The sequence below is a fragment of the Rhinolophus sinicus genome, chromosome 12, assembly GCF_057876585.1.
Source record: "Rhinolophus sinicus isolate RSI-liver-muscle chromosome 12, RSI-T2T, whole genome shotgun sequence".
NCBI classification, from domain to species: Eukaryota; Metazoa; Chordata; class Mammalia; order Chiroptera; family Rhinolophidae; genus Rhinolophus; species Rhinolophus sinicus.
The window spans coordinates 22,226,439-22,244,450 of NC_142512.1; the positions used below are offsets into that span (position 1 = coordinate 22,226,439).

At 44.3% G+C, this 18,012-nt stretch overlaps 1 pseudogene; it reads left to right on the plus strand.

Annotated features, from left to right (window-relative positions):
• The first annotated feature begins 8,545 nt into the window (after nucleotides 1-8,545).
• LOC141568793 (guanine nucleotide-binding protein G(I)/G(S)/G(O) subunit gamma-5 pseudogene) lies at nucleotides 8,546-8,748 on the plus strand (annotated as a pseudogene).
• The last annotated feature ends 9,264 nt before the right edge of the window (nucleotides 8,749-18,012 follow it).

Below are 18,012 nucleotides of genomic sequence, written 5' to 3' on the forward strand. Positions count from 1 at the left end.
TTACCACTTCAAGTTCATAAACATATTCTTTTATAGATTTTTTTTTTAAGTTTCAAATTTTGGCTTTCTAAATTTAGGTTAAAAATATATATCTGGAATCCATCTTTGAGAAAAGTGTGAGGAAGGGATATAATTTTATATTTTGTATACGATAGCTAGTTGTTCTATCATGATCAGTTGGTTTCTTCTTTTCCCACTGATCTGTAGAAACACCACGTCTGTTATAGTCCAAGTTCCCATCAAGGTGTGATCCATCTCTGAGTCATCTATTCATTTTCATGATCTCTTTGTCTACCTTTTATAATAATAAATCTTTATACTTGGCAGGACAACCCACCCTTTCCTTATTCCTCTTCAATAGTGTCTTAACTATTCTTGGCCCTTTAGTCCTTTACTTTTTTATTTTTAAGTGGAGAAGCTTCTTTTTAAAAAAAATTTTTTATTGGGGAATATTGGGGAACAGTGTGTTTCTCCAGGGCCCATCAGCTCCAAGTCGTTGTCCTTCAATCTAGTTGTGGAGGACGCAGCTCAGCTCCAAGTCCAGTTGCCATTTTCAGTCTTTAGTTGCAGGGGGCGCAGCCCACCATCCCATGCAGGAATTGAACCGGCAAGCTCGTGCTCTAACCAACTGAGCCATCCGGCCGCCCCAGTCCTTTACTTTTTTTTATAGAAATTAAAAGAAAATGTGTCCATTTCCAGAGAAAAAAACAATTGGATTTTGATTAGTATTGTCTGTGGGCCACAATTTCCCTGTTAGTAAGGAGATAGGAGAATAGATCTTTTTTTTTTTCCAAAACAAAGAGGGCAGTTAAACCTCGCTCGTTCTGTGGTTAGTTGTCAACAACCTCCAATGCCTAGAAAACAAGAGAAAATAAGAAGAGGGTAACAAAAGTCTCTGAGAAACTATAGATATCCCAGAGCTTATGCTCTAAATCACACACACTTTTGTCAGAAGAGACCTTCTCAGGCTTCCCTCAGAAATTACTTTTGCTCTAGTCACTGCTCTAAGAAACTTGATTATCTGGTTTTCTAGCCTACAGCAAGTTAAAAGCTTCAACGTGGAAGAGGATATGCAGAGAGGAAAGCATGCTAATAACTAAGTCTGAACAAAGAAAAGTCCAAATAATTCTCAAAACCATATATAGGAATATAAGAGGGCAGCAGCGTGGGGCCACGTACTTCTAGGACCTTGGGGGCCATGGCTCTGCATTTTATAAACAGAAGGAAGGTCTGCTCCACTTGATCATTCAGGATCCACCCTCACCCTGTGCCTTTCCAGGCTTCTCCAACCGGCCATTCTGGTCAGAGGTGAGAAGGAAAAACAAAGAAATTCAAGTCCAGAACTTCCTCTTAGGCAAGTGAGGTGGGAATAGGCACCCACGACTTGCAGGGCCATCCCATTGCTGAGAGGTTGTCCTATGGCCCTATCCAGCTGAACAGGGGCTGGGAGACCGTCTCTTGCTGGCCATGTAGGCTCATGTAGGGTCTATAGACCAGCATAGGAATTTGGCTTTCACCCTGAAGGACACAGGGAGCCACTGGAGGGTTTTGAGCCCGCAGTGGCTTCACCTGACTTGTTAAAGATCCCTGCAGCTGCTGTGCTGAGAAGGCGGAGGGGGTGAGGGTGGAGACAAGGGCAAAAGTAGGGAACTCAGTTTGGATGACCTGCTTCCATGAAGCTTTCCCGGCCCCCTCCTGCCCTCAGGGGGAGCTGACCTGCACACCCACGACATACCTCACACTGCAAGCACTTCGCTTATCTATTCCCCTCCAGCTCAATGTACCCATAACACGTGGCCCAGGACAGGTGCTCAGCAACATGCATTAAGCATATTGGATGCAACTGAACTAACAGCTGGAACCTGGTATGTTGTTGGTCAGGGTTCTTTGAGTGCAAGCAACAAAAACCAATTCTGTCTTAAAGAAAAGAAACTTGGGAAATGCCCCAAACCCACAGGAAGGCTGGAGAATGAGGCTTTGAAATAGTATAGGAAGCAGAAAAAAAGTTTCTTGGCAGTCAGGTTATGCTGCTGAGGTGAATAAGCCAACTGCCTCTCCCGACGTTGTTTCAAAGTCCTGAGACGGGGTCTGACTGGAAGCACTTAGGTTGTCTGTTGAAGCGTTAGTCTCACTGGGGCAGAGAGAGGAAGCATTGTGACTGAGAAAACCTCCAGATACCCTTTTGGACGAGGTTCCCTGATTCACTGTCTCACCAAGGCTGTGCTCGTGGGGGACAGGTCATGGGAAAGGAAACCAGAGATCTATTTAGGGAAATGAATGCTGAATGGCTAAGAGCCAGCAAATGTCCACTACAATTTACTAGGGTTAGCAAAGCATAGAGGCATGAACTGTGGACTGTGAAGGAGACACATCTCCTTCATCTTTGCACTCCGGTGTTTAGTACAGTACCTGGTTCTCAGTAAGTGCTCACCTAACGATTATGCAGTAAGTGCATGGATGGAGTAACCAGCTATGGAAACCCAAGTACTAGTAGTGTCCCATGAAACATCAATTTTATGAATAAAAGGGGATCAGCTAGCAGCAATCTCAATGAAGAGGTTTGCCAAAAGGAAAAAAAAAATTGTCTCAGGGGACAAATTGTAGCCCAGTCTCTTCTGGACCTTCCCAAAGGGCCCATCCATCTAGCTCTGAGCAGGAATAACATTTATTTAAAGTATTGGCCCCATGCAGCCCTGGTTGATTGTGCTGGATGCAGTGGAGAGAATGGGCAGCAGGGGGTGGGCCAAGCTCCAAACCCTCTAAGAAGCCATGGCTCTGGCCCAGACATGGCGTCCAGGCGTGGAGCCCAGCAGCCTCAAGGGAAGAACTGAGCAGGAAGTTTGTGTGTGCAACGAAGCCAGTGTATTCCAAGGAAACCCTCCGGGCTGGGCACCAAGAAGTGTCACAATCTAGATGTGGGGGTTTGGCTGTGAAGAAGGCCTGGAGGCCATGCAGTCCAGAGGTCTCCAAATATACTCGTAGGCCTGGGACATCACAGAAGAGTCCCCGGTGCATACCGAGGGGTGAGGGGGAGAAGAGGCTGTACTCGGAACTTCCAACCTTCCACCATAGCAGGAACACACTTTCAGGTTTTCCAGGAAAGTTTCTATTTGAATAAAGAGTCTATCTGTGTAATGTCGCTGTAAGAAATGTCCAAGCCTCTAGAGAACTTGAATTAGTTTATTTGAACTAAACTAATGACAATTGCTGGGAAGCAAAAATCCCAACAGGTTAAGAAAATACTCCAGAGAATGGCAGTTTTGCAGCTTATTTTCTACATTAGAATCAAAGGAGGAGACATAAGGGGGTTACATGAAATCCATTGGTGGTAGATGAAGGGGGTGGGAGAAAGCAAAGCGGGGAAATCTCTGGGATTGGATAAAAAATATTTCTTTTACATTGGTGGGTACAGGATAGTTAATTAACATTTACAGCATGCAGATGGTATTTGGGGAACAAGATAACAATGAGGGGTTCTGTGGCCTCCTGCTCTGGTGCAGTGGGTTATGCCCTGAGGGGTCTGGAAAAAGGGATTCCTCTGACATTCCAAGGGTATGTTATCTTAGATTAAAAAAGACAATAAACAGGCTCACTTAAGGTAAAGAATGACCTTCCTTTGTCAAGGAAGCTACAGGCCAAGGATGTGACTACCTGCCATGTCCTGCTTTTAGTCAGGAATTTTTATGTTCAGATCATCCTATGTAGTTAATTTCGGTCTCTGAGTTTGTAGGGCCCACCATGCTGGCCTCCCCTGAGCTTGTCAGGTTTAGTATGTGGCCCCCTTTTTCATCCACACTTCCCCCTTTTGGTCATAAATCAATCGAAAGGATGCATCGATGACCAACCTTCTGGTTGGATAATGTGGTCCCATGGTGCTAGGAAGGCTCATTCCTAGGAAGTGTTGAAATGGTGGACCACTGGGGGTGGGATAAGACTGTAATCTTGGATGGCAGTCAAGGGTGAATTTTTTTTCCAAAAGGAAAGTTGGGTAAACGAGAGGTAGTCAGGTCTTATGGGCCTTCACTAAGTAAAAAACATACCGGGTCATTTCTAACCTGTAAGTTATCCTGATCCAAGTTTTGCTGTCTTACTTTTCTGTATTTTGTATCTAGTATAACATTTACTTATAGCTTGAGGGCACACGATATACCTCTTCAGTTTTCATCATCTGACCATGAGATGGGTTCCCATTTACTATTGTCACTGTTATTAATATTATTATTATTGTTATTATTATTATTTGTTTATTTGAACCTGTCCCAACTACCTTTCCATTGGAAGCACTCAGGTGTCATTCATTATTAATCGGATTCCTGCTAGTTGTGCAATTGGGAACTGTAACTTTAAGGTTTAATTGGGTTAAGGCTGGAAGACCACAATGGCGTAAATTATAACTACCAACTAAAAAAATAAAATAAAATAAAAATGAAAAATTTCCAGTGGCCAGGAGGACAGTAAGAGTTTCATGAGTAATTTTTCTGTGCCTCAGCAGCCATTATAGAGAGCCATTTTTTTTTTTTTTTTTAGCCACTTCAGCTTCCATCTAAATTAATATAGTTAGTAATCTTTGTTGGCTTAGGGTATAAGCAGGTTCCCATAATTGGGTTCTAGCATTTATACATAAAATTCCTTTCTCAATATTTTTTTTCCACTACCCTTCTACAACTTCACTTGTCCTTCTCATTTTGTCTCCTTTTCCTCATTCAGAAATAATCAACTTATTAATTTCCCTTTAACTTCTTTCAAAAACATCCATTTTCTTCCTTCTACAATAACCTCCTGTCATGTGGGAGACTGTCACGCGGGGCGGCCTGCGGGGTCTCTGCTCCCGCTCCCCCCATAAGAACGCAGGATATGGTGAAGCCAAAAAGGAACACCCACGGAGCCATAGGTAGGGGAGTCATACCACTATATTCTCTCTGGCGGCACTATACTCTCACTGGAGGCTGGATCCACACTGTCCGCAAACCGCCATCCACACTTGCCAGCCCAGCCGCCATCTTCTTGCTAGCCCCCGTTCTTCTCTTTTCTCCCTCCCTTTGCTAGCGTAGCCACAGCAGTTATATTAGTGGCCAATGGCTCACTGGTTACAGCTGACGGCCAACTAGCCACAGCTGATGGCCATCCCATCACAGTTGATGGCCATTTACTACCTGAGCCAGCACCTGTCTATGTGAGGCCGAGAGCCTGGAAACTACTTTCTGGGGCTCTGCCCCCACACCTCCCTTCTTAATTTCAAAAAAGAAACCATAAAAATAGTATTCTTGATAATATGAAAGTTATATTAACTGAATATAAAAGTTATATGAACTTCAACAATTATTAACAGTTGGGCTATATAAGTGCAGGGTTTGGGAAAAGCCCAATAACTATCATTATGACTAATATTATTAGCAGACAGGTAAAGACAAATAAATGGTTGTTTTAAGTTCAATATCAATTTTGTAGGTATACAAGCCTCCTCAAAGTCTTGGGTAGACAGCTATGTCTACCTCTGATGTCCGTGGCTTCTCATCCTCGAAGGGTCTTTGAGGCCGCTGACAAGTCCCTTCCAACGAGGTTGGAGAGTCTTTAATTGATGTCTTTTCTAACAGAGAAAAATCTCCTGGTTATGAGTCGTGTCTTTGAAGTCTTCCTCTCCTGGAATCTCACTGTGAAGTGAATCAGTTGCTAATTTATCAATTTCTTTAAGCCGGTTGATAAGTCCTTGACAATAATGTAGAATGTCTCCTTTTAGAAAAGTTGGTTCATGAGAAACAGAAACTCATAGACACAGACAATGGTTTGGTGGTTGCCAGAGGGTAAGGCGGGTGGGGGGTGGGGGGGTGGGAGATGAGGGTAAGGGGGATCGAATATATGGTGATGGAAGGAGAACTGACTCTGGGTGATGAACACACAATGGGATTTATAGATGATGTAATACAGAATTGTACACCTGAAATCTATGTAATTTTACTAACAATTGTCACCCCAATAAATTTAATAAAATTAAAAAAAAAGAGAGAGAAAAAAAGAATTCATGTTTCCTAAAATAATGCAGAATAACTAAAAGCCTACATGCTTTAGAAGTAAAAAAAAAAACTTTCCTTCTGACCCTACATTTCCCCTCCCCACGGACAACCTCTAATTTCAAAAAAAAAAAAAAAAAAAGAAAAGTTGGTTCATATGTCCAGACACCTCGGGTGACCAGTGACTAATGAAGAGAAAGGCTATGGTTACCAAAAGGAGTGAATCTCAGGTTGAGGAGCACTATAGGGAGAGCTTTGGGCGAAGGGAGATTAAAAGCTTCTGAAATTTTACCTACGTAGTTGAGTTTTAATTGTACCATTTGTATAGTTCACCAATCCAGAGGACTGGGGTGATAAGCACAGTGAAAATACTGTAGAATAGGCCAAATATTACAAATGGATTATATTATTTGCCCAGTGAAATGAGTCCCTCGGTCACTATGTAACTCACTGGGAATTCCCCAATTGGGGATTATTTTTTCCAATAATAACTTACCTACCTTTAAGGCAGTTGCTTTCCTGCAATGGAATGCCTCAGCCCAGTGAAACAATATATAAATCATGACTAACACATAATTGTATCCTTGAGATGGTGGCACTTGGATAAAATCCAATTACCATACCTCAAATGGACCTAAAGGAAGTGGGAAATGTCCTTGGGACCCAAGGAGTGATTTTCCAGGGTTATATTTTAGATAGAACATCTGCTATACACTTTACAAGCTACTATAGGAGGAGGTTTCCAAAAATATTCTTTATTCCATGAAATCATCTTTTCAGGACCCCAATATGTTAGCTCACGTACATGTTGAAGTAATTGAGCCCCTATAAGTAAGATTGGTTTCTGATTGGTCCAAGCCATATCTATTTGTCTGGGTAAAATTTTCCCTGTTTCGTTACCATATTTTCTTTCTTTTCTTTCTTTCTTTCTTTCTTTCTTTCTTTCTTTCTTTCTTTCTTTCTTTCTTTCTTTCTTTCTTTCTAACATTTTTTTTTATTAGTTTCAGGTGCACAAAACAATGTAATAGTTAGACATTTATCATTACCATATTTTCTTTTCTTCCTCTGCAGCTGTTCACTGGAACTTTAAAAGAGAGTCTCTTATTGATTTAATAGGGAAAAGAAACATTTTCAAGTCTGTATATTTTGGCTGCTTATTGATGCTTGTCTAGCTGCAGCATCTGCTAAATTATTTCCTTTTGCTTCCATGGTGGCAGCTTTAGGATGCCCTGGAATTTTGATAATTGTCAATTGTTTTGGTTACTGCATGACATCTCATAATTCTGCAACCTGTTTTCCATTCTTTATGGGCTGCCCTGAGGAAGTCAAGAAGCCTCACTTCTTCCACAACTTTCTGGAAGTTGTGAACTACACCAAAGGTATAGCGACTGTCAGTGTAAATATTGGCTATTTGATTGTTGGCTGACTGACAAGGTCATGCTAGAACAATTAATTCAGCTTGTTGGGCAGATCTTATTCGGGTAAATAAGAACCTTAAATTTACATTCACCATGGAAGTTATTGCATATCCAGCTCCATGATGACCCTGTTCATCTTTCAGATGAGATCCATCTGTAAACCAAACTAAGTCAGCATTATCATTAAGAGTTTCCTATAAATCATCCCTAGGAACAAGAAGGTGGTCAGTAAGCAAAACACAATCATGGATGTCTTCATCCTGCAAAGAAGGTAACAAAGCTGCTGGGTTAAGACTGTTACAATGAGTTAAAGTAATATTATGCGCAGGAAGCAAGAGTACTTCATAAGAAGCCAGTTGATTGACAGAAGTGTTGAGTATGATGAGAATTTAGTGGAGATTCAACAGAATGAGTAACATAAATAAAGGAGAGCCCATAACTGTGTATTCTGTTCGTTTGCATAGCACGACTGTAGCAGAGATGGCTGTCATGCAGGGAGAGAGCCCTTTAACTACTGAGTTTAATTGTCTAGAGTTTCTTCAGCTTATTTCTCTTGGGGGTTCCATTGAATTGGATCAGGTTGATCTAGTTTTAAAATCAAAAGGCAAAAGCAACCCACGTGTCCATCAATGGATGAATGGATACACAAAATGTTGCATAGACTTACAATAGAATAGTATTCAGCCACGAAAAGGAATGGAGCACTGATACACGCTAGAACAAGGATGAACATCAAAAAACATGATGCGAAGGGGAAGAAGCCAGACGCAAAAGGCCACATAATGTATGATTCTCTTTATATAACATATCCAGAATAATTAAATCCACAGAGACAGAAAGCAGATTCGGTAGCCAGGCTGTAGGGAGAGAAAAGGAGAGCGACTGCCCAAAGGGCACAGGATGAAAATGCTTTGGAACTAGATAGAGAGGATGGTTGCACAACATTGTGAAGATACTAAATGCCAGTGAATTGTTCGCTTCAAATGGTAAACCTTATGTTATGTGAATTTCACCTCAATTTAAAAAAAGTATCAGAGCTCGCTGCCCCGCCGTCTGGCTCCGCAGACCCAGGACCCACCGAAGCACAACCGACTAACCTGCCGGGTTCTGGCGTGCGCCATGTCTGATTCCTCCAGCGTCACCGCTATGAAGAAAGTGGTTCAACAGCTGTGGCTGGAAGCCACAGCTGCAAATTTGAAACAATTCTGTCTGTAAAATGCTCAACATGACCCCCTACTGACTGGAGTATCTTCAAGTACAAATCCCTTCAGACCCCAGAAAGTCTGTTCCTTTTTGTAATGAAACTAATCTTTGGAGGTTTTCTAAACTACTTTTCGTGATCCAGTGAATATTCACGGGAGAGCTAAATCTGATACCTGTACAAAAAAGCTTCTGCCTATAGCATGTGCCATACTATATAGAAAATTCTGCTTTTCTCAGTTCTTAACATGTACCTCTTTGAATTTTCATGAATTTCTATTTCATAAGGGAAATTATTTTATATACACTGGTAGCAACATACAATAGAATACTTAGTAGTAAGTGGGGGAAAAAATATCACGTCACAGTAACCGTAAGAAGTAGAGAGAGGAGTCAAATGCAGGTCTCAGATAAGCCACACGGGAATCTGAAGAGCTGCCTCCCCCACCCAGACAGCCCTGCAGGTGTCAGAGAGCTGCAAATGAAGAGAGAAAACAATGAAGGGATATTTTTTTGTCTTTCAAATTTGGGATATGCTTTCACAAATAATTCTCAACCTCTTTGGCATGCCTATAGTGAGAAGGGCATTCACAATCACTTCTTATGGGATATAAATTAGTCTTAGCCATTCTGGAGGAAGGTTTGCCTTTTTGTATCATAAGAACTTAAAATGTTCATGTCCTTTTAAACAACCTATTTCCTATCCAGTTTTCAGATGCAGCTGTTTCCCTCAAGACTGCATTTTTACCTGGACCTGAAAGGACAGTGTGAATATGTCCTAAATCCATGGTCAGTGGTCTAACATGTTTGTTTTTTTACAAAAAGAAGTCCATACCTTTGGACTCAATGGATAAGGTCAGGGTCCTGGCCAGAAACAGGCTCAATGCATTTAGTCTATAATTGAGGTGGGATTTCAAGTCAGTGAGGAAATATTCTACTAAAAGAGAAAGGCTGAATAGTGGTATTTGGGAAGTTAGCTAACTATTTGAGAAAAAAAAATAAATTTAGATCTTTACCTCACACTTTATATCAAAGTAAATTTCAGATAGGTTTAAAAGCTAAATGAAGAAAGAGAAGGAAGGGCCGGTCTGGTGGCTCAGGCGATTGGAGCTCTGTGCTCCTAGCGCCGAAGGCTGCCGGTTTGGTTCCCACATGGGCCAGTGGGCTCTCAACCACAAGGTTGCCAATTGGATTCATTGACTCCAGCAAGGGATGGTGGGCTGTGCCCCCTGCAACTAAAAAAAAGGCAACCGGACCTGGAGCTGAGCTGTATCCTCCACAACTAAGACTGAAAGGACAACAACTTGACTTGGAAAAAGTCCTGGAAGAACACACTGTTCCCCAATAAAGTCCTGTTCCCCTTCCCCAGTAAAATCTTTTAAAAAAGAAAAAAAAAAGAAGGAAGAGTAGGAAGAAGGAGAGAATAAGGAAGAGGGAAGAGGGAGGAGGAGAAAAGATAGAGATCTGGAAGTAAATTAAGGAAATCTTTGGTACTCAGATGAGCAAAGGGAGTAATTGGCAAAAAGCAAAGGAAGAAAGGATAAGAAAAATATCAAAAGGTCAGACCACATAAAAATGTAAAGTGTATGTGTCAAAAAACAAAATCAGAAGGTAAAGTCCAAGTTTAGAAAAATATGTGTAACACATATGGCAGACTTGCCCTTTTAAAGAGTTTCTACAAATCAATAAGAAAACATAGAAAAATGCCCCGAAGAGATGAATAGGCAACTCATAAAAGGAGAAGAGCAGTTGTTTGCATCTATTTTTAAAATGCAGCAGACACGTGGTCTTGGGGGTGCCCAGCGCAGGAACATAACCCAGGCTTTCAGCAGAAAAGGCGAATTCCCCTTTTTCCAGCTAGAGGGCCATCGCCCGCCAGCCCCTCTCTATGAGAAGCTGCTCAGAGACCAGGATTCTGGGATGCCGAGCTCGCCCTTTTCGAGGACGCTGAAGAAACAATTGCATCCTTTGTAGAGGCTTTACCCAGGGCGAAGCCCATGGCCCCTCGGGGAGGTGGTGATGTGATTCCTCTCCCTGTTTACCAGGGCGGACCATGGGCTCCAGGGAGCTGGCCTTCCCAGCGCACTGCCAGCATGTTGGGAGCCGGGCCGAGGCCCCCAGCGCCGCCTCCTGAGCCGGGGCACGGCGGCCACTGGGGGGCGGTGCTGCCCAGGAGACGTGCCAGCCTTGTGCCAGGGCGGCGAAGCCAGCGCAGGGAGACCACAAGGCCCCTTTCTTCTCCCCTCTGGGAGATGAATCACAGCCGAGGCAAATGTCAGAAAGGCGGTGAACCAATGCGCCGCAAAGAGGCGGGGAGCGGGGACGCAGGCGCCTTTGAGTCACCCTGGACTCCTGCTCTGGAGCATCTGCTGCTCCCTGGGTTTTGGCCGGCAGCACCGGGAAACTGGGTCAGGCCAGTGGCCTAGTTTGCTGTTTAGCCGAAGCTGCCAATGGCAGCTTGTGAGTGGAAGGGGCATCTGGGTTTACTCGCTGGCCCGTTCATGTGACAAATATCTGAGGAGTTTCTAATAAGTGCCGAGCAGATCAGGAGGCACTCTAACAGGCAGTTCCTAGTGAACTTCTGAAGCCCGGGGCCACATGAATTCAGAATGTGTAATCTCAGGATCCTGGAAGCTGGGCTTACCTGGGCAGGTCTCCAAATCACTGATCTCCCTGTCATACCTCAAGTTCAGCTGTCCAAATTGGAACGCCTCATTCTGGCATTGGATTCCTTGGGCTCTAACGCTGCCCCACCTCTCTGACTTGCTCCACCAAGTGGCCCTTATTCTGAGCCCTCCCTCCCCATTTCCTGCTCATTTGGGCCTAAGGCTGGTGTTTGTATCCAGCTCGCAATGGCCATCTGCCTCCCACGCCTACTCAAGCCTGGCCAGTCTTCTCTTTGCTTGTGACTTTGTCCTGGATGTCGGAGCGCTGCTTTCATTTCTCTCCCAAACCCTCTCTTTTTACTAATAAAAACGACTTTTTGGTCACCTGGTCCAGAGGTGTGAGCTGCTGGACCTCCACAAAGCTAGAAGCAATCTGTATAGGTCTGTACCGCTGGAGGAGGGGGAAGCTCAGGGAAGGAAGTGGGGAGCCCACGTGGTCAAAAGACCTTGTGCCAGGAGGGAGGTCAGCAAGAGAATCAGATGGAAGAGGGGCTGAGTCTGAAAGAAGCTAGCTACCTGGCTCTTCCTCGCCCCTCTTTCCTTCCTCTTCCCACCCCCCACCCTCATGGCGGTGTCGCTGTGGAGTTGCTAACACAGTGTCATCTTATCCACCCCCTTCCACCCCGCGCCCTGTTTCCCAGTGACTCCCAAGCATCAAAAATGCTCTGTCTGCCTGCATTATAGGTGGACACACGGAGGCTCCGAAGGGTCCAATGATTTGGCAGGAGACTGGGCAGGCAGTGTGGCCGAGGGGATTAATTCCCAGGCCTCCTCACGCTGTGCACTTCAGAGGATGTGGCCAGAGTGAATGAGAAAGCAAGTGCTGTGCCTTTGCTAGAGGACTTCTTCATGGATTTGAAGGTGTCAATCTGTCTTTAGCATCCTTTAAAAAATTCTTTAAAAAATTTGTTTTAAATGTTCGGTGTAGAATGTCCATACAATATAGAAATGTATAAAATAGAATACAAATGAAAGTGCAATTCTCCCCCAGCTCCCATCTCACTGTTAACGGCTTGGTATAAATTTTGCAAGCTTTTCAAACTATAAATAAGTGAATGAACAAATGAAATAATAAATAAATAAATTAATTAATTAATGAATTAATTTGACCATACCCTACTAGAACCTGCTCTGTTCTCTTCTTACAGTCTTATCTCCTTCTTTTAAAGGCTCCTCACATCTTAACATATGGTCAACTTGGCGCTCTCAGATGGACAATGAGGGAGTTTCCTGGTTTTATCTTTACAGGTACACTTCCTTGGTATCCTGTGGGAACATCTCTGGGAATAACTTCCTAAAAATGGAACTGTGAGAGCAAAGGAAATGCATGCTTCTGCTAATTTCTTTTAAAGCTTGCAGTTCCAAGGGGCTGAGAGGTGCAGGGCAGGCTTCATGCACCCACTACACAGCAGTCCCAGATGCCAGCCTCCAACGATCCCTGCTGGCCACCTCCCCTGCTTCCTGGCCTGCTCCTCACCCCCCAGTCAGGAAGCAGCCTGATCTAAATCTTCTGCCTTCTGACACCCCTGACACACACCCCACACCTCCTTATTAGCCATCAAACACCTCCACCATCCTCTGGCTATCAGAATTGACAACCGTACCACCACAGAGATCCACCCATTCAGCCAGGAACTTGCAAAGTCTTCCTCTTGCAGCCTAGCACTAGGTTTGGTAACAAACCCGCTTTTCCCTCCTTTTAAGGCAGTGACAAAGAGAGAAACAGTTTGTCTCCAAATGCAAATCAGGCCATTTCCATTGCCCCAGCGCTGGGCCTAGCTCTACTTGGAGTGTGTCTACTTATTGTCTTAATGCAGTGTCTGGGGCCCACTCCAAGGGGCATCGAGTGAGAGGTTGTGGGCCAGCCAAGCAGTAGGCTTTCATGGAGACTGCTCTCAGCTCCGAGCCAGGCACTGGGGGTGAGAAAAGGGAACTAGAGGACATAAACCCTAACCCTTTTCTCCCCAGTACTTTGTGCACAAGAGCTCCTATGGTCGATCTGTCACATCCCAGCATGCCTTAAAGAGTTTTGCCTCCCTCCTGCCCAACCTTTCCCTCAAAAAATGAGTTCATGGGGTTCTTCTTCTACAGAATTACTGTGCAGCATGAGTGTTAGTGATCAGCGTCCTGTATTAGTGGGACAGACCAGTTCAATGAGAATTCTCAGAGAACGTTTGTGGTCCTCGTGCCATGCACTCCAGAAACTAGAGGGGAAAATGTCCCTGCCCTTAGGTCTAGCCTCACAATCTGGTCATCAGGACAGATGAGAAAACAATTACAGTATAATGAGCTAGGTGCAGAGGAGAGGTAGGTAGAAGGAGGGAGGTTGGTGACATTCACTGATGATGTGGAATATTTATTATCTGTGAAATGTTTAGGGGGAAAAGTGACCTCTGCCCAGTTTACCTTCTTTTCTTTTTCACTTGCACATTTTTACTTGTTTAATTCAAGGTTATATGTTCTCTGCCTGTACCTCTTGTTCTTAAAATCCCACTGCTTCAGGAAACGTTTTTAGTTTAGACAAAGATAGTAACCTTCCCAGTCTAAACTCAGCTCCCCCCCGCCATGACTCTGGCCCACTTCACATGCCTGCATGAATCCTCTGGCCTCTACGTAACCTAATATTTCATTCACCTTTCATGAGCTCTTTCCTTTATTCATGGTTGGAGATGTGAACCCCAAGGAGGAAAATGCTGCCTGTTGAACAAGATGGATACCAAACCTTTTTTGGGCAAGATAATACCCAGTGCTGGTGAGGTTGTGGTGAAATTGTAACATGCCCACAAATACTGCTGCTTATGATTTAAATGGACTCTACACTTTTGAAAAGCAATCTGGCAGCATTCACAAAAGTGACAACTTTTGACCCACAAGTCCATCTTCGGGATTATAAAAGCTTTGTTCCTTGGGGAGCTATTTTTAATAGGAGATTAAAAAGGGAGTAACCTTAAATGTCTAACCAGAGGGAAATTGTTCACGAGACTGAAAGCTCCTTTGACACAGGGACTTTTCCCTATGCGTGAAGCCTAGCTCGGGTTGTGGCTCAGAGCAGGCCTTCAGTAAATATTTGAGAGCCAGCAGGGCCGAAAGATGCGGTGTAGTGTTTAGATGTACAGCTCTGAGAGCCAGCCTGCCTGATTCGAGTGTCAGCTCTGCCACTAACTAGCTGTGTGACCTGGACAAAGTTCTATCACTGCTCCATGCCTCAATTTCCTCTTCTGTAAAATGGGGATGGTGATTAGGGTAAGACCCTTCTCCTGGGATTATTATAACAATTAAAGAAGATAAATATGTGAGGTATAAGTGTGTAAACGTTAGGTATCGGTATTATCCCTGAATAAATTGCAATGTTCTGAAATATCATGTGATTTTAAGTGATAATAGGTAGCAAAGTGGGAAAAATATTAATGATGTCGCCCCATTCTCCCTGCCTCTGCTTGTCCTCTCTGGAATATTCCTTCTCAGCTGTCACATAGCTGAGAAGCAAAACTAACCCTGTAATGGCACTGCTGGGCTTTTACTGCTTCAGTTCCCCTAAAATGCCTTGAAGCTGCTTCACACCTTTATATCTTTATTGCCCCCTTCACGCATCCCCAACGACCTTCTCATCCTCCAAACTTAGCATTGCATTTGGAGCCTTCCTTCCTTCACACTTCCTTCCTTCCTTCACATGTCTGCTCACTCTTCCTGAATTGTAAGTATTGGATCAAGAGACAAACAAGCTACTGGCCCTGCCTGCCCTCCAGGTCAGGGCTAGACAGCCATCATACAAATACCGTCAACGCCTTTCTTGTCCCTTGATCTCTTTCTTTCATCCTTCAGCCATTGCAAGGCCAGTGCAGTGGCCCCGTCTCCCCTTGAGGCACTCAAGGGCAGGCACCACTGCTATCTAAGGAACGAGCCTAGAACTGCAAAAGGGGGCTGGCCATAAAGAGTGTTTTGAACTGGAAGAAAGCCAGGTAGGGAGGCCAGCTAGGTAGGGAGGCCACATAGGAAGGACCGTGGCACCGCCTCCATGTGGAGTTTCCCAGCATCCTCCCGGTTTCTGGTGCTCTTCTCCATGACCCCCTTCATAGGAGGGACCAATTTGCTATGGGCACTGCTGGGGCAGTGGTTTCAACAATAGGAGTGAAAGGAAACAGCACCTCATTTTCTCAGTTCAGGCTCTGCTACTAACTTCACCTTGTCTTGATCAAGTTGACTGACATCAATAAAATTCAGGGATTTGAACCAGTGGTGTTCACTGTGGCGTAGGTTGTGGTTCAGACTCAGAATCTCCAGGGAAGGGACCTGGCCGATGTTTTCAGAAATTCTACAGGTAACTAACTCATGGTCACCACTGGCCTCAGCTCATCTCTGGGGTCCCTTGTCGCCATACATTCTCTGGTGAGGGCCAGGGGGCATACTTGCTGTGAGCGTGGGGTGGGGTGGACTAGAACCCCAGTGTCATAGCGAGTGTTGTACCAGTGTTACACCAAGAACTTGCAGCGTTGTAAAGAAAAAAGACAACTTACATTGTGCTATATGCCAGGGCTATTCCGGTGTTACAACTTTTAAGTCTTTTAATCCTCGTCACAGCTCTATGAAGATGTAACCATTAGTTTCCTTGTTTTACAGCCAAGAAAACAGGCACAGGGGAGCTCAGTCCTAGCCCATGTTCCCAAAGTTAGTAAGTAGAGAGCTGGGGCGCCCCCCTGGCAGTTTGCCTGCACACTCTGCTGTCAACCAACTCTGTTTCTCCCTGTAGGTAAATCCAACGAATAAGATGGTGCCAGTGAGCCTGCGTGTGGCCCGTGAGAGCAATTGTGAGGTTGTCTTTTCCTTAGCTGTTTAGTTCTTTGCAGGTCTGGTTTCGTCTGCCCCCTAGACTGGAAGCCTTGAGAGCAGGAACTATGTCTTGGTATCCCTAGCACCCAGCATGATCTGACATATGGCAAGTCCTCAAGTGCTGCTGAGTGAATGCATGAATGCATGAAGGAAGGGAGGGAGGGAGGAAGGAAGGAAAGAGAGAAGGAAAGAAGGTACACGTGCATGAATAATAAGTACTGAGATAGAGGGTGCATGGGAAGTTCAGGTAAGACAGCCTGGGCAGAGGCAGGAATCAGGCCTGAGGGGGTGGTGTTGCGCCCTGATTGGTCTATATCCTCTGGACAATCTCTGCACACAGCCTGCCTCAAGGACGTGGCCCAAGGACTGGTTCCAGCAAAAGCCTCAGCTTGGAACTGAAGCCTCCCCACACCTCTCAGGGCCTCAGCCTTCCCATCCAGTGGAAGCAGGCCCCGCCCAGGCCTCCAGGGCTTCCGTCTTGGGGGCAGGAAGCCAAGCTCAGCTTTCATCCACTTCTCTACCACCGGTTCCGTCCTTCCCCAATCATCTTACTACTCACATGAGACCTAGAGTGGGGGTGTGGCTGTTTTTAAGGACTTTGGCATTGATTTCAGAGGGGAAAAAAAAAAAAGACAACACAAAAAAAAACTTAAGCAAAACAACTGCTTAATACACTAAAAAATAGTCTCTGACTTGCCTTAAATTTGGCCCCTGCTGCTGTGGGGATGTAATCTTTTAGGCATAATAACAGCTCCCCACCTTAGGGTAGGCCCTATGCTAAGTGCTTTGGGGGCTCCATCTCACTTAATCCTGATAACCCTGGGCCTTAGGTAGTATGATCATGTCTATTTCACAGGTGAGGAAGAGGAGGTTCAGAGAGGTTAAGGGACTTGCCCAAGGTCATGCAGTTACACAGTAGTTACAGCAAAGATTTTAAACCAAGTATTTTTTAACTCTGAAGCTGATGGTCTTATAGGTATGTATAACCAGGCCGTCTCGGCCTCGTCTGAGGATATGTCAGTGGCCTCTCAGTATTTCAGTGCCTAGAAAATGGCAAAAGTGACTCACTTCGCACAGAAAAGCTACAGATGAGCACACTACCTCTCTCTCTCTCCCTCCTTCCTTTTCTCCCTCCTTCTGTCCTTCTCTCTTCCTCCCTTCCTTTCTCTGTCCCTCCCTCCTTTTTTGTCATTTGCAAAGTGAGAAACTGGGGGATGGGATCTCTGATGTTGTTTCTGGGAAAAAGAATAGTGTGCAGTTTTTTGTCATCTTTGAATTTTTCCATATAGCTTGACCTTACAGAATCATGACCATTTATCTTTAAAAGCAATAAATTCATGAAGACATTACTTTAAAAATACATGTGGAGATTTACATTTACTTTTAGATCCTATTTTGCTCTGCCTGCCAGGAAGCTCAAAGTTGAGCTTTTTTGCTCAATTGCACATTGAATGTTTTACTGTCTTAATTCCAGGACCTGAGTCAGAAAGCCTGGGGTGGAATCCTGACTCCACCACTTACCATCAGGCTTTTTGACAAGTTAGTGAACCCTTCTATGCCTCAGTTTCCTCATTCATAAAATGGGATAACAGTATCTGCTTCACAGGGTTGTTGTGAAGATAAATTATATGGGTTAAGTGTGTAGAAGAGTGCCTGAATCATAGTAAATGTTTAGAAATGTTAGCTAGTTTTCAATTTTACTAGATTTTTGTTGGGTGGATTTCATCATCAAGCCATTTTTCAGGAATGGTTCACTGATGTTATATCCCTTCACTTGCCTCATTTTACCTCAGACTTCATTTACTACCTGTTTCTGGCGTCTTCTACTCCAGACGTAACCTATAACATCCCACTGACCTTCTAATTATATATAAATTCCAAGGACTTGGTGTT